This window comes from Vombatus ursinus, unplaced genomic scaffold, assembly GCF_900497805.2.
Source record: "Vombatus ursinus unplaced genomic scaffold, bare-nosed wombat genome assembly UNPS02014942.1, whole genome shotgun sequence".
Lineage (NCBI taxonomy): Eukaryota > Metazoa > Chordata > Mammalia > Diprotodontia > Vombatidae > Vombatus > Vombatus ursinus.
The window spans coordinates 12,393,385-12,399,384 of NW_020954720.1; positions in this window are offsets into that span (position 1 = coordinate 12,393,385).

Sequence of the window (6,000 nt, forward strand, 5' to 3'; positions counted from 1 at the left end):
TCACAAGAGATTATATAAATGACTTTATTATATTTCCAAAAAACACAGTTATTCTGTATATTCTCAATTAGCAATGTATTTTTTAAGCTGAGTAAAACTATTTAGCAAAAATCAATTTCTGTTTTTAGTTTTTAAAAATGTTTCTTACTTTTATAGGAGTCATTCCCAAATTATCTGTCTACATAATTAGATCATTGACATGTTAAGGCAAAGATAAAATTAAATTTAAAAAAAATAGAAGAATAAAAATAAGGAAAAATATAGTACACGGTTAAAACCATTTCAAACTGAATTACTTAAACTAGACGTTGAACTAACTGTTGATGTTGAAAGTGGAAACTGACTAGAAGAATACATATTGAAATAGAGTATAATCAATTCTTTAAAATGTTTAATCAATTTAAATCAATTGCTAAAATAAGAAACCGAACAAGGCCTAGAAAATGACCACAGTCAACAAACACTTGATTTATTTGCCATGCTGAGAGATATAGCAAGTAAGGACAACATTAACTTACAACATAAACTTATTGATAAAATCTTTTGGAGAAGAATGTTGGAGGATTTTTAATAACATTATCTCATAAAACAGTGAATAGCAATAGAGGAAAAAAAATCCCTCAAAGAAAACTTGTCAGGAAACCCTGTGGTAGTAAGCTAAGCCCTCCCCTCCTCACCCCACTTATATGCAAGTAAAATTAATTTTTATTTAAAAGGTATTTATACCTTCCTCAAGACATGTTTGGCTCAGGCTCTTGAGACCCTCTCTGATGCTTGGTTGGTGGATCATGATAGGTAATTTCAGCAAGGGAGCTTTTCTCAGCGGAATCACCTTGCAGAATCCTCAATGACTATCCTTGCTGAATATCCTCTGTTATGGCTAAATGGATTTTTCTTCTTTTTTTTTTTTTTTAAATTAACTGTGAAATGACACAGGAGTATCTCCTTTTGATACAATAAAAAAATTAAGCTAACAGGGGACTGGCCTGAGTCGAACTGAACCAAGCACAGACTCAATTAAGTAAAATCTTCCTAAGGACATTTAAGAAAGAATTTAGAAGGAGAATAATAAGCAGTTTAAAAATTAAAAAAAAAATTAAATGAAATCTTTAAAGATTCTTATAACAAGATCTTTTTTTTACCATTAAGGTTTGTGGAGCAATTGTATTTGTCTTATAAGATTGTATTTCCATATGTGTTTCACGAGGAAGTGGAAATGATGTTTAAAAAAAAGATAATAAAACAACTTTGACAATAGGAAAATAGTAATATCATTTCAGGCCACTAGGTGGCATAGTGGGCCTACAGTCAGGAAGACTTGAATTCAAATTCTACCACAGCCTAGTTAGTAGCTCTGTGATCCTGAGCAAGTCACTTAACTCTGTTTGCCTTACTTTCCTCATCTGTAAAATGAGTTGGAGAAGGAAATGGAAAACTACTCCAGTGTCTTTGCCAAGAAAAGACCAAAAGGGACCACAAAGGGACCATGACTGAAATGACTGAGCAGTAACAATACCCACGTTTAGTGATTATCAGATCACTAAACTAATATTAAGCAGAACAAAAAAAAAAAGAAAAAAAACAAGATCTGTGCTCTGTAAGGGTCCACAGACAGTAGTCACTACTGTAGAGGAGAAGCAATATATAGTTCAGGTGAAAGTGTTTTCCTATAACTGGTGAGATATTTCAGATATATCTGTTTGGGGATAAAGATGGACTCATTGTTTCAAGACCTGGAACATCACAGGTACTTACTAATGAGATCCATATTCACTCAAAACAGTTTGACCTAACCATCCACAAAGGAAAAATTACGTGGCTGAAGAATGACTATTGTTTAGACTATGAAATGCAGGTGGGGGGTGGGAAAGAATAAGCATTTATATAAAGCGTACTATATTCCAGATGCCATGCTATGTGCTTTACATATATCATTTCATCTGATTCTCACAACTCTGCCAGGTTAAGTGCTTTTGTTACCCCCATTTTACACTTGATAAAACTGAGACAAACAGAACTTAAGTGAATTGTCCGAGTCACACAGCTAGTGAATGTATAAGGTCAAATTTGAATTCAGGTCCTCCTGATTCCAGGTCTAGTATTCTATCTGCTGTGCCTCATTGGATGGACAAACTATCCAACTCGCCCATCAGCACATACAAACACACACATTTTCGTACACCAGTCCCCACAAACATATGCATATTGGTCCGACATTGCAAATGAGACAATGAAAATGGAAAATAAATTAAACCTAGAATCATAAAGGAGGAAGAGAGCAAACTGTATTTTCTGAGAAATTACACATTTCTTTTCATGATCTCATGCTCCTTTCAGATATATAGCTTGTTTGTTTGTTTTTACCGCCAATATCCCCCCAGTGACATTATAACATAGTGAGTCATAAAATACCATCTCAGAAGACTTGAAACTTAAGATGACCCAAAGTGCAATGGAGAAGCATATGGTGGGTGTAAGAAGGTGGCAATATGTTGTAAGCGAAAAATTTTGCAGAAGTGAGATTAAAAAAATGTCATCAGAGAAATGTATGACTTGGCGGGGGGAGGGAAGATTGACTATTCACAATAGAACATCAGGGTTACCTGCACACTCCATGTTATCGCCACACAATTTCAAAGCATCTAGACAAAGGTCCATGAAACACTGAGGGGTGAGATGGGGGAGAGGACGACACTGTGGCATATTTATAGGACGTGAATAAGAGATACTCAAGAGTGATCAGCTATGAATAGCGTGTGATCTTCATAGAGTTTCAATATTGATGAGATCGCAGATTTATTAAAGTATGTAAATAAGGTTAAAAATGTTTAGTTGAAATGTCTTCCTTTTAATTCCTGGGTTCTAACGGTGACCTAGTACTTGGATTTAGTTGTCTGTGTTCCATATAAGCTGGGAACCTATGGGACTATAAAGTATACATAAAGTCACTGAACAGAGTAAACATTTTTGGAGTAAGTGGGATGTTAGAAAGTAAGAGATGGCACAAAAGAAGAGACAGAGAGGTATAAAAATAGTTTAGAAAGAGAGAGAGAGAGAGAGATGGGGGAGATTGTTTCTCTTTAGTAGGACTTTCATTGATTTATTTATTTTTAGTTTTCAACATTCACTTCCACAAGATTTTGAGTTCCAAATTTTCTCCCCATCTCATCCCTCCCCCCCACCCCAAGATGGCATGCATTCTGAACACCCCTTCCCTTAATCTGCCCTCCCTTCTATCTCTCCTTCCCTTCTCTTATCCCCTTCCCCTTCAGTTTTCCTGTAGGGCAGGATAGATTTCTATACCCCATTTCCTATACATCTTATTTCCCAGTTGCATGTGAAAACAATTTTTTTTTTACATTTGTTTTTAAAATTTTGGGTCCCGAATTGTGTCATGCTGATTGTGTTTCCACAATACTTGAATGGTTTCTTTCTGGCTGCTTGCAATATTTTCTTCTTGACCTGAGAACTCTGGAATTTGGCTACAATATTCCTAGGAGTTTTCCTTTGGGGATCTCTTTCAGGAAGTGATTGGTGGATTCTTTCAATTTCTATTTTGCCTTCTGGTTCTAAAATATCAGGGCAGTTTTCCTTATAATTTCTTAAAAGATGATATCTAGGCTCTTTTATTTTTTATTTTTTGGTTAGGCAATGGGGTTAAGTGACTTGCCCAGGGTCACACAGCTAGTAAGTGTTTTGTGTGTGAGACCAGATTTGAACTCAGGGCCTCCTGAATCCAGGGCCAGTGCTCTATCCAGTGTGCCACCTAGCTGCCCCTAGGCTCTTTTTTTTTTGATCATGGCTTTCAGATAGTCCAATAATTTTTAAATTATGTCTCCTGGATCTATTTTCCAGGTCAGTTGTTTTTCCAATGAGATATTTCACATTGTTTTCTATTTTTTTCATTCTTTTGGATTTGTTTTGCAGTGTCTTGATTTCTCATAAAGTCACTAGTTTCTAATTGCTCCATTCTAATTTTTAAGGAAGTATTTTCTTCAGTAAGCTTTTGGACTTCCTTTTCCATTTGGCCAATTTTGCTTTTGAAGGCAATCTTCTCCTCACTGACTTTTTGGACCTCTTTTGCCATTTGGGTTAGGCTATTTTTTAAGGTGTTATTTTCTTCAGTATTTTTTTGGGGTCTGCTTTAGCAAGCTGTTGACTTGTTTTTCATGATTTTCTCACATCTCTCAGTTTTTCTTCTACTTCTCTTACTTGCTTCTCAAAATCCTTTTTGAGCTCTTACAAGGCCTGGGACTGATTCATATTTTTCTTGGAAGTTTTGGATGTAGAAGCTTTGACTTTGTTGTCTTCTTCTGGTTGTATGTTTTGATCTTCTTTGTCACCAAAGAAAGATTGTATGGTATGATTTTTTTTTTTACAAGGTTTGCTTGTGATCCCAGCCAATTACTTGAGTTTTAAACTCTTTGTTAAAGTAGGGGTCTGCTTCCAGTGTGGAGAATGCACTGTCCCAAGCTTTGGGAGTTTTGTGCAGCTGTTTTCAGAGATACTTTTAGGGACCTGTGAATTTTCAGTTCTTCCAAGGTGGTATGATAAGGGGTGAGGTGTTTACTCCTTTCCTGGCCTATGCTCTGGTCTGTGATTGACCACAAGCACTCTTTTCTGCCTTAGAACTGTGAGAAGGATTTCCTCTCCACTACCACTACAATCTCCACCACACCAGTGCTCCTCCTCTCCCCAGGACTGCCACCCAGAACTGTGACCCAGAGCCAAGCACGGGCAAAGCAAGAGGATCTTGCACCAGCAAAGAGATCCCTGTAATCCCCCTCTGATCAGCCACTTGATTCCCCCTCAGTCTGTGGGCCAGAAGCTGCCAAAGCAGCTGCCACCCCAGGGGCCAAGCTTGGAGACTGGGGCTGGGCCTGAGCTTCTCTCTCACCACAGTCACAGACTTTTCCTACTGACCTTCTAAGTTGTCTTTGGTGTTTGTTGGTTGAGAAATCTGGAAACCACTACAGGCACCCATGATTCAATCCTCTGAGGCCTGCTCCAGGTTCGCTGAGGACTGTTTTGCCTGCATGCCAGTGCCGTACTGCATTCCTCTACCCAGTGTGATATATCTTTCAGATTAACCATCCAGATTGTCTTGAGCTGTAAATTTGTTTTACTCTGTCTTTTTGTGTGTTCTGCTGCTTTAGAATTTGTTTAGAGACATTTTTATAGGTATTTGGAGGAGTTTGGGGGAGAGCTCAAGCAAGTCACTGCTTTTACTCCACCATCTTGGCTCTGCCGCTTTAGTAGGACTTTCAAAAGAAAAGTAACAGTTAAGTTTATCATAACTTCTAAAAGTATATGTAAATGGTGTGTGTGTGTGTGTGTGTGTGTGTGTGTGTGTGTGTGTGTCTATTAAATAGTACTACCACACCATAACCTTCAAAGATATGCCCAGGATACAGAAAGTTGTTATACTAATTTTTGAAAAGGCTAGGAAGTGTAGCCACATACGTAAGCAAACATGTTTTTGAAGTCTAGTGTTCTTGAGCAACGCTTACTTGTATATTCTCCAAATACGAATTATGAAGCCATCCTCCTCTAATGTTGTTTTTGTTTAGTCATTTCAGTCATGTCTGACTCTTCATGACCCTTTTTGGGTTTTCTTGGCAAAGATTCTGGAGTAATTTTCCATTTCCTTCTCTAGTTCATTTTACAGATGAGGAAACAGGGTTAAGTGACTTGCCCAGGATCACAGAGGTAATAAGTGTTTGAGGGCAGATTTGAACTCAGATCTTCCTGACTCCAGGCCTGATGTTCTATCCAATGTGTTATCTAGTTTACCTTCATTCTGGAATACTTTGTTAAAAATAAAAATACCTTACAAATTGTGACAGAATGAATGGATGGATGAATAGCTATAGGTGAGAGAGAGAGAGAGAGAGAGAGAGAGAGAGAGAGAGAGAGAAGAGACAGAGAGAGATTTTTGTCTAGATCTGTGTTTTCATCACTTTAGGAGACTACATGGGTGAGGACTTGCTCCGTTGATAT